Source organism: Pongo abelii, chromosome X, assembly GCF_028885655.2.
Source record: "Pongo abelii isolate AG06213 chromosome X, NHGRI_mPonAbe1-v2.0_pri, whole genome shotgun sequence".
Lineage (NCBI taxonomy): Eukaryota > Metazoa > Chordata > Mammalia > Primates > Hominidae > Pongo > Pongo abelii.
In genome coordinates this window covers 79,846,813-79,857,977 of record NC_072008.2, presented here as the reverse complement: position 1 = coordinate 79,857,977, position 11,165 = coordinate 79,846,813, and the positions used below count along the sequence as shown (strand labels likewise).

Here is an 11,165-nt window from a genome sequence, read left to right as displayed (position 1 = left end):
CCTTGGCTCCTAGTGGTGACAAATCTCTCGAGGCTCAGGCCTCAATCTTGCACCCAGGGCTCCAGAAGTACTAAACGGTCCCTCCTGAGTTGCTCTCCAATTGTTTTGCTGTTTCCTGTTGAGTTCCCACGACGTCTGAAGGAAAATGACCACCTAAGAGATTTTTCAATGACAGCCATCAGGCAGATCTGTTTTCCTTCCTGGCCATATTCAGCTTCCCTTCTTTCCTTTATTCCCCAAACATCCCTCCCCAATTGTCTGCCTTCATCCAACCCTTCAAACAGGACCCACCTTCCTGGGGGCCCAGGCCCTTAAGAGTAGGTAAAGGTTGAATGGTTAGATGCTTGGTGGATGAAACCATTCAAATATTCTTCCCTAAACTTCACAGTGCCCCTCTCCGCACACACAACTGCCCTAAAAGGCATGGGAGAGTGGTGTCCGGTTGCGTGTCTGCCAGGTGAAGAACGCACCAGTGGCGTGGAGGACTGAAAGGGCAGCAGGAACGCGAGTGGGGGGCGGGGTGGGAATGGGAAGGGGGGTGCGCGCCCTTTATGACAGGTGGCCGCGCAGTGCGCGCTCCCGGGCGCCCGAGGGGAGGGAGGGACAGACGGACAGAGTTGGGGGGGCACATAAGGAAGGGACCATAGAGAGGGTAAGGAGAGCAGGAGGGAAAGGGAGAGCTGTGGTGGGGAAGAAGGGTAGAGGGGGGAAGGCGTCCAGCAAGAACAGCCGTGTTGGAGGAAACAATGGCAGGGGCAATAGCGATGGTGGCAGCAGAGGCGGCCCCACTCTGGGCACCTTTCTGAATGGGCAGAGACAGCTCCGGGAGAAGAGGGGACCAGGCAGTGCCTGCAGAGGCTCTGAGAAAAGCGGCAGAGGGAGGAGAAGAGGGAGGAGGAAGAGAAAGAGGAGGAGGAGTAGGAGGAGGAGGAGGAGGAAGGGGGAGGAGGGGGGACGAGGCAGGGGAAGAACCTGGGAAGGAAAACCAGTAGCATCAGCAGCAGCAGCAGCAGCCGCCGCCGCCACCGCCGCCACAGCAGTAGCATTAGCGGCAGTAGCAGCATTTAGCAATAGCTTTAACAGCTATAGCGACAGTAGCAGCCGCCCTCCTCTCTCCCTCTCGCGGGCGGCCGCAGCCACCGCACAGAGCGGGCTCCAGGCGCCGAGCGCGCAGCCCGCTCGCTAGGTAGCTCCAGCCGGGGCGAGCCACAGTGTAAGCGAAGCACGGACCCTTGGAGCAGCCGGGCAGCCGCGGAAGCTCTGAGTTTCAGGGCCAGAGCCCGACAGCTCTGACTCCATCTAGCGCGGCGGCGGCGGAGCCTGAGGGAGCGAGCGAGGAGAGAGGCGCGTCCACCTGGCGGGCCCAGCGCATGGAGCTGAGGCAGAGGCGGCGGCGGCGGCGGCAGCAGTAGCAGTAGCAGCGGCGGTGGCGGCTAAGGCAGCTCGAACAGCTGCGGCGACGGCGACAGCCCAGCCTTGACTGCGACCGCGCTAGCTACAGCGCCTGCTGCCTGAGCCCGCCAGCGACGTGCGCCTCGGGAGTCGGCCTGTGAGGTGAGTACGAGCGCTGCCATACAGCTTCCTGGCCTTCTCGCCGGCTCCCCGGCTGGCTCGGGGTGGCGGCGGCAGGGGGGTGGAATGAACTGGGGTAAGTCGAGCTAGAAGAGAAGGAAGGGAAAACGGAAGGGAGGACGTCTGTGTGCGAATGTGTGTGCCTGTGTATGAGGGAGCGAGGCCGCTAGGGCGAGAGATCCCGGCTCGCCCTGACAGGCACTGCAATCTAGGAAAGGCCTCTGTGCTTGCGCCGTAGGAAGGGGGTTGTGGGGGGAGGGGAAGCGAGCGGACCGGAGCCGCCGCGCTTACACGCACACAGCCCGGCAGAGTGCCGCCTCCTTTCGGACTGGTGCAGGGTAGAGCCTGGCCAGGGAATGGGGCATGGGCATGGCACGCTTCGGCGAGAGCGGGAAAACCCACGCGGCGGCCGAGGCCGGGCGCTCGGACCAAGCCGCAAAGGTGCGAAGCCGGGCGGCCGTGGCGACCACAGAGCGCCACCAGGACACGCGCCACTCGGCCGAGGCGCGGACAGGTTTAAGTTGGGGGCCAGACCGAGCCTCGCCCAGCTCATCTCCTTTGCGGAAATTGGCTTGTGGCCCCTTCGCGCTCTCGGTGGCGGTCGAATTGACGCTTTTCTGTGTGGCTTCTGGCGCTTCTCTCTGCCGCGCCCCGCAGCACACGTCGGCTCGCGTCTTGTACACCCTGTAGGGCGGGAAGGCCGTGAGCCGGCGCGGGGAGCGGAGTCCCGCTCCGGGAAAGTGTGGAAACCGCGCTGCTGAGTTGGCGCCGTTCCGCTGAGGAATTCAGCGATTTCAGTATGACTGCTTCTGTCTGTCTGATTCGTGAGGGACCGAATCACCCGCGCAAGGTTTTCTGTCTTTTTCGAAGTTAAAAAAAAAAAAATTGGCATCCCCATTTCGACAACAGCACTCTTGATTTTTATCAAGCTTCTGGTTGCATTTTGGAATAAGTGGGTCTCATATTTTGCTTCTGGATTTTGGCTCCCAGCATATTGTTGAATGCTGTGCACAGCACTACATTTAGCTATGTGGCCTTTTTCTAATGTTGCATTTTCTAGACTGTTATCTGCAAAGACATGATTTGTGTTGTAGGGCTGGCAGGGCTGTTTTAAAAAAAAATGTCTAAAGCACTTTAATCCCATGATTTGTGTTGTAGGGCTGGCAGGGCTGTTTTAAAAAAAAATGTCTAAAGCACTTTAATCCCGGTATTTGAATATATCCTTGGTTGTTTTTGGTGGAGGAGTTCCTGGAATATTTTGCTTGGTAAGAAAAGGTGCTGTAATGGTCTTCTCTGAACTCCTTACGACCATTTGTGTTTTGGGGGGGTGAATCTCCCTTACATCTTTTACATATGAGGTAACATATGACCAAACGTTTTATTTACAGCAGTGACGTTCTTATGGCTGAGGAGAATTTACACTTATTGAAAAAATATTTTTAGAAGGGAACAAAAAAGTCCTAAGTAACTGTCATTTTACATATTAACTGGGAAACCGGCTAATCAAATAAAACTGGCTGAGTGTCTGAAACTCTATCCCAGTGAAATATGTGGCTGTGAATATAATTAACCATCTGTCTAGTGAGCAATTTAAATTTGGGCTGGTACATTTTTATTACAGTGTCTAATTTCTGGAAGACATACATTTTACCCAGCAGTAACAACAAAAACGTATTTGCTTACTAGGTCAAAAATTTACTTGTGTGGTGGTGGTATTTCCCTTTCCTCCTCCATGTCTTTCATAGTCCCCACACTGCGTAACCTGGGAGGTCAAAAATGAGCTTCTTGTTTTTGCAAATAGCGTATTTACAATAGAGGAACCGAAACTAGCCCTGGTGGCTAGTGATTAGACATTTTTGTCTCTTAGAAATACTTTCCAATGTTTCACCTCCCCGAAAATCTAGATAGATTGCATGCATGCTAGTTAAAAAATATAATTTTTTGGTGCACATGGGGTAGGGTGATTGAACAAAATTTGTGAGACTTGAAATTTCTCCATTTACTTTCTCTTATTCTGATGAATTCTCTACCTGGCTCTCCCAACTGGCCCCCCCTGACATACTCATACAAAAACACATGCTTTTTTGCTTTTAGACAGTTTTTAAGGTTAACAGCATTCAGATCTGTGATTTTAACAATATACTGATAAACTGCTTTTTTTTTGGTAAATCATAAGTGTAAAATATCATGACATAAAAATACATTGTACATATATTTAAAGTTTTCCCTATGGTGTGATTTTAGCCAGAAATTTATTACTAGGAAAAAAGAGGGATAGAGTTTGAGTAGAGATGAAATGGCTCCGGGAAGATTAGATTTGAGAGACCTTCACCAAATAGCCATTGTTAACATAACATAATTTAAATGAACCACGGATTGATTGTACAGTAAGCTAGAGAAAGTCATTTAAAGGAAAATACTTTTAAAGCAAATATTTGCCTAAATAACAGCTCTGATAAATTGGTAACAATTATGTAAGTACATGGCAGAATTTGACATATGTCAAGTCTGTTAAATAAATCAACCTGTTCAGTGAATAAATCTTTGATGCATCAGTGCTTTTTCACACACACACACACACACACACACACACCCGTAACACTCTGTTGCCAAAGTCAAACAACTGCAGTACTGCTACTTTCTGTTTTACTTCAAATCTCTTTTCCCTCTTTTTCTTTTTTCCACAATCTTCTGATTACCTGTAAGCTACCTGGTGAGCAGAGAGAACTAAAGGTGCGGTGGTGTTGCCTGTGTTTAGGAGGTGGGAGAAAGATGAGAAAAGTGCTAAGTGTTGGAGCACACAAAGATGGGTTCATGGATCCCGGACACGGTCACTATGGAGATCCTGGTCTCACGGACCATCATAGTGTATTTGCATAGGAGAAGGACTGGCCTATCCAGAGAAGCATTGGTTGCAGTTTCTCTGTTCCTAAATCCAGTTCTAGTAAAAAATATTTTTTCTTCTGTATATCCCTTAGTAAGGGGAGAAAAATAGATTCTAAATGGCATTCGACTGTTACATTATCTTTAAGCTTTTATCTGATGGCACATATATAAGTGTTCCTGGTAGGAGTAAGCAAAAGGAGAAAAGGGCCAAAGTGGATGAAAGGGAAGGGGAATGATTGACTAAGGAGTAGGTCATTTGGCTTCCTTGTTTTTCCCATCTTAAGACATTTTTGGTTTGGACATTTTTCATTTTTTCTTTTCATTTTTTTTTTCTTTTACTTCCTCTGAAAAGTTGGCCACCAGCTCCCTAAGGGACAGTTTCTCCACCAGAGCACCTTTTCAAACCCAAGGTCATAGGGTCAGACACAAAGCACTTGTTACATTCTCTATGGCACTTCTCCAGGGCTGCTTGAAAACAAAACAAAGAATATATACACCTACTACGTACCCATAAAAATTAGAAAAAAAAAAAAAAAAAAAAAAAAAAAAAAAAAACAAAGAGCACCAGACAAGATTGCATCACTTGGAGCTACCTTTAAGTTCACACCTTTTCTCTTGCCCAGAAAATTTCTTTTTAGGCAGAGGTGAACATTCGTGTCTTCTCAAACAACAGTGGCTCTGTTTGTAAGTACATCACAACCTTGGGGAAATCTGGTCTCAGGTGTCGTCAGCTGGGAAAGTGGAGGGTTGGGGAAAGCTGCCTTTTAGTGATGATAGGGTCTTTTATGGGCCAGCTACAGGTAGGCGTGAGGACCTTCATTGTCTCTGTTCCCTTCAGTCCCTCATTGCCCACAGTGATTCACAGGCCTCTGCTAGGGAATGTGATCATTTTGGTCTTTTTCTGTAGGTAAGCACTATGATCTGATTTCTTTCCCTACCATCTTCTCTGGTGGAAAAGAAGCTGAAGTCTTCATGACCAACTATTAATACTATGTACACAATTATTACTTTTCCAAAGAGCACTTCAATATGTCATCTTATTTATCCCCAGTGTGATAATTTTGATGTAAACAATTATCTACTGTTTTCTCTAGCACCCTCAAGCCCCATTAAAAAAATTTTCAGCGTCTCACCCTCAGTAGCCCATTTTAAGTGTTATACCACCAGCTTAAACAAGAAGCTCCTCCTGATATTTACTCTGAAGGGATTTAGAGGTTTGAGACCAAGATTAATTATACCTTGGGCCTGAGTGCTAAAGTAGTGCCAAGTCATCCTCTGTCAAGAACAGGTGTAGATATTCATTTTATTTGGGGGAAGTTAAAACATTTCCTCTATGAAGGACTATAAGTAGAGTGACCATATGTTGTGGTTTATGCCTGTTGCTCCAGCATACTTATTTTACCCTCAAAAATGTCCCAGTTTGGAAAAGAATTTTGTGATCACCTTACTGTAAGCCACCTTTGAAATAAACCATGATTCTCAATTTGGGGAGGTGATTATATTTGCAAAACTTGAGGGGATAATGAGCTTTGGAGACATTACAGTCCCCTAACCCAGCTCAACCTATCTTTTTCCTAGCTAAGAGATCTTTCTGGAGAAGAACCCCTGAAATGATTCAGGGTTTCGGCTCAACAGAATTGGATTATTGGCTCCAAAGGCATCTCTCCAAAATGCCTGTTTGTATTTGCACATACACATGCACATAAAGAGGTGATGTCTGCATGCTAGAAAATGGCTGCTCTAACTTTCATGAAAGACTGGTAAGAATTAATAAGTTTAAAGTTTATCAGGAGAAACTTAGGTTTAGAAGCAACATCCTGACCATGGTATTTGTGAGATACAAGGGCATAGCACCAAGAGAGGTGTTAATTCTTTTCAGAATAGGTTTGAGAAGTGCACAGGCAACTTTCTGTTTCAAATAGTTTGTATGTGGTCATTACTCTTATGTATATAGTTTTTCAATTTGCCTTTTCCATAATGGACACGATGATCTTTTCAACTACCTCTCAGTCCTCCCAGTATCCATGATTGGCTTTCATCGATCTAGGGCAGGAGTTAAAAGAAACTATGGCCCACAGGCCAAATCTGGCCTGCCATGGAAAAAGAAATAATGCAGACAAGAAAAAAAAATTGGAGCCATTTAGAGTTGCTTCTGCAAACATTTTCAAGCTTCCTCTTCTTAATTGAGCTTCATTTAGTTCAATGTTAGAATGAGTCCACATTTCATGATTATATTTCAGCTCATATCTAGTGTTTGGAGATTGTCCAGAGCCTGGTAGAGTGGCAGGGGGTGACCCGAAAAGTGAAATCCACAAATGGATTTTTTTGTTTGAGTCAAAATGTCAATAGCTATTTTTTCTTTCCTGCCTAGGTGAGTAATCCAAATTTTGTTGTGCCACTAAATTCTTTGTGCCTTCCTCCCCAATATTTGTCATGTTATTCCAGACATGAATGTGATTTATTAACCCAGAGACTAGATCTCAGCAAATTGCTTGAATAGGAACATGCTTTGTCTTTAGTTACTAAATAACTGGAACACATCCTGAAGATGTACTGTTTTACTAAGTAGGGAAGGAGAAAAAGTGGGCCATCACCATCTAGCCAATAGTCCCTAACCTTGGCATGAACTCCTGTGAAAATTCAGTGAATGCCAAGGATACTCTCTTCAGAAAAGTGCATATTTACACATATAACACTTGCATACATTTTCAGGAAGTCCAGCCATATATTGTGAGTATAAACCTCTGTACTAGCCTTTCCCTAGCTGTTACAGAATTCTTGTTATATGGCTGTCATGGTCATGGTAGCTTGAAATGGAAGCCATTAAATGTCTCTCTCAAAAAACATGTTATTAGTATATTTATGGGCCACATCCCTCAGCTACTGTACAAGTATTTTTCTGATTAGCCTTCACAGACATTTTTTTATTATGAAGAAGAGCCACTTAGCACTCACTTTTACATTACTATTCTCACCAAAAACAAGTCAAGACTAGTTTCCCCAAATTATTGACTTGTCAACTCTCTGATTCTTCAAAATGCCTGTTCAGCTTTCACACACCCCACACACAAGTTCATCATTAATATGTAAAATATATTCCATAAAAGCTCACTCACATTTCATCTGCCTCTACCTCTCTCTGTTTCATCTGTTTCTCTCACTCTATATATTTCTCTTAGCCAAGGTTCTGACAAATATGGGGAACTCTTTCTAGCACCAATCATTAGGTATGGTGATGGAGTCAGAGAGGGAGATGGTGTCTAGATACCTTCATGGGGACCTTGAGACACATGAGCCTTTTGGAGTATTAGACATCTTGGAGAGAGTTAATGTATTTCATCCTGGATATCTAACATCATATATTAAAGGCAAAGCTCCTTAAGCTCTGCAAACACAAATATATGCCACATCTGCGCCTTGCAGTTGGGATGGTAGTAATAGGTGGTATATTAGTCTGTTCTCATACTGCTATAAAGAAATAACTGAAACTAGGTAATTTACAAAGAAAAGAGGTTTAATTGGCTCATGGTCCCACAGGCTGTACAAGAAGCATGGCTGGGGAGCCTTCAGGAAACTTTCAATTATGGCAGAAGTGGAAGCAGGCATGTCTTACATGGCCAGAGCAGGAGGAAGAGACCAAAGGAGGCAGTGCTCCACACTTTTAAACAACCAGAGCTCATGAGAACTCACTCACTATCATGAGAACAGCAAGGGGGAAATCTGCCCCCCATGACCCACCTACCTCCCACCAGGCCTGTCCTCCAACACTGGGGATTACAATTCAACATGGGATTTGGGCAGGGACACAAATCCAAACCATATCAAGTGGTATTCAGATTCATGAATAAATGCTTATTGCTTCTTGTCTTGGTAGTTTAGAATACTGCAGAGCATGTGGGTTAATAGAACCCTAAGACTGGAGGGGTCCATTAATGATAATTACTGATTCAATTCAGCAAACACTTATTGAACATCTACTCTGTGCTAAGCCCTGAGATATTGGAGACAGATAAAAGAATAAAATGAATTTTTCTGTCTCACAGGGAATTAGCTTTGCTCCTGGCTGGGTCTTTTTACCATCTGCATGAATTTACCCCACTATTTTCCTAATTCAATGCATTCTTCCATTGTTTCTATGTTCTACCCCTTGGTAAATGTCTTAGTCTGTTTCCTGTTGCTTATAATGGAATGCCTGAAACTGAGTAATTTATAAAGAAAAGGAATTTATTTCTTAAGTTATGGAGGCTGAAAAGTTCAAGGTAGAGGGGCTGCATCTGGTGAGGGCCTTGTTGCTGGTAAATTCTCTGTAGGGCCCTGAAGCAGTACCATGGCATCACATGGCAAGGGGGCTGAATGTGCTAGCTCAGGTCTCTCTCTTCCTCTTCTTATAAAGCCACCAGTCCCACTCCCGTGATAACCCATTTATCCATTAACCTATTAATCCATTAATCCATGAATGGATTAATCCATTCACCTTTTAAAGGCTCCACATCTCAATACTGCCACATCAGGGATTAAATTTCAAAATGAGTTTTGGAGGAGACAAATCAAACCACAGGGAGTTTCTTGGCAAATAGGTATCTCTAGCTGGGTTGAGACAAGATTTCCAACCCCTATGGCACAAATGCTTCTTTTCTTATCCCTGCATTAGTTTAGCAGGCCCCATTTAATAGAGAATAATGTGATTGTTTCCCTGTGATTCTGAGGCAACATTTCTATCACTGCTATCATTGGTGATGTGGAATTGCAAATATCATTAGTCATGATGTATTGACTACTGCCTTAAAATTATAGTATGGAGTTGTTGATTCTGACTAATGAATTGAATGTACTCTGCAAAAAGCCAGCTGTCCATCTTTGAGTGGGTTGGTTTTTAACCCCTATTTGGTAGCTTTAGCAGTTTTCTACTATGGTTGCTGTAACAAATTTCCAAAATCTTAGTGGTTTAAAACAACAAATTTATATTTCTACAGTTTTGAAGGTCAGAGATTAAGTGTCTGAACTAGGCATTGGCTAGGCTATAATCAAGGTGTAGGCAGGGCTATATTTCTTTCTGGGGTCTCTGGGTGGAGACTCCATTTTCTTGCTTTTCTGGCTTCTAGGGGCTGCTGGAAGTTTTTAGCTCATGGTCCCCTTCCATATTCAAGCCAGAGATGGGAGATTGTTTCCTCACACTGCATCATTTAAATCTTGCTTCCATCATTACATTTCCTTCTCTGACTCTCACTCTTCTACCTCCCTCTTCTGTTTATAATGACCCCTCTACTTATATTTGGTCTATCTGGATGGATAATCTGGGATAATATTTCCATCCCAAGATTTGTTAATTTTCAACCATAATTCTATCTGCAATTTTAATTCCTCTTGTGCCATGTAACCTAACATATTCACAGGTTCTAGGAGTAGGATGTGAACATCTTTGGAAGGCCGTTATTCTGCCTACCACAGTGACTTGACTTTTTTGTTGTTACTTTTTATTTTGGAATAATTATAGATTCATTGGAAGTTGCAAGGACAGAGAGGCCCTGTGTATCCTTCTCCCAATGCCCCAGTGGTTACATTTTGCATAATAGTTGTGTGTAGTTCTGTATCACTTTATCACATGTGTATATTTGTGTTTTTTATTTACTTTTAGTTTTGTAGAAACATGGTTTTACTGTGTTGCCCAGGCTGATCTTGAACTCCTGGACTCAAGAAATCCTCCTGCCTTGGCCTCCCAAATTGCTTGGATTACAGGTGTAAGCCACCGTGCCCAGCCAGCACACATGTATATTTGTGTATCCACCATCACAATCAAGATAAAATATTATTTCATCACTGCTAGAGATCTCTTTTGTGCTACACCTTTATAGTCTTTGTAGTCACATTCACCCCCACTCCTTTGCCATATCAAACTCCTTGCAATAACCAATTATATTTTCCATATCTGAAGTTTTATCATTTCAAGATTTTTATATAAATGGAATCATTGAGTATGTGACTTTTGGGGGTTGGCTTTTTTCACTCAGCATAATGCCCTGAGATCTATTCCAGTTGTTTTGGGCATTAACAACTCATTTCTTTTTACTGTTGAACAGTATTACATGGTATTAGTGTATCACGGTTTATTTAATCATTCACCTGTAGGGAGAAATTTTGGTTGTCTGGAGTTTTTGGTTATTACAAATAAAACTGCTATGAACATTAGCATACAGGTGCTTTTTGTTTGTTTGGTTGGTTGGTTTTGTTTGTTTGTTTGTTTGTTTGTTTGAGTGGGGCGGAGACTTTCTCTGTTGCCCAGTCTGGAATGCAGTGGCACGATCTCGGCCCACTGCAATCTCCACCTCCCAGGTTCAAGTAGTTCTCCTACCTCAGCCTCCTGAGTACCTGGGACTACAGGCGCATGTCACCATGCCTGGCTAATTTTTCTAATTTTTGTATTTTTAGTAGAGACGGGTTTCACCATGTTGGCCAGGTTGGTCTTAAACTCCTGACCTCAAGTGATCCACCTGCCTTAGCCTCTGATTACAGAGTCGGAATTACAGTGCTGGGATTACAGGCATGAGCCACTGCACCTGGCCTAGGGTTTTTTTGTGAACATAAGTTTTCATTTCTCTGGGAAAAGCTCCCAGGAGCGCAATTGCTGCATTGTATGGTAAATGTATGTTTTAGTTTTTTAAACTAAAAACTGATTTTGCAGTTTTTTTAGAAACTGAAAATCTGTTTTC

At 44.0% G+C, this 11,165-nt stretch overlaps 1 protein-coding gene across 2 annotated transcripts in view; it reads left to right on the top strand.

Moving 5' to 3' along the window:
* Positions 1–970: 970 nt before the first annotated feature.
* The window catches only part of NEXMIF (neurite extension and migration factor), a 191,957-nt gene continuing 181,762 nt past the window's right edge, over positions 971–11,165 (top strand). For both annotated transcript variants that reach the window (XM_054544735.1, XM_002831819.4), the window contains exon 1: positions 971–1,554. The gene's annotated coding sequence lies outside the window, so the exon portion shown is untranslated. The remainder of the gene's footprint in view (positions 1,555–11,165) is intronic.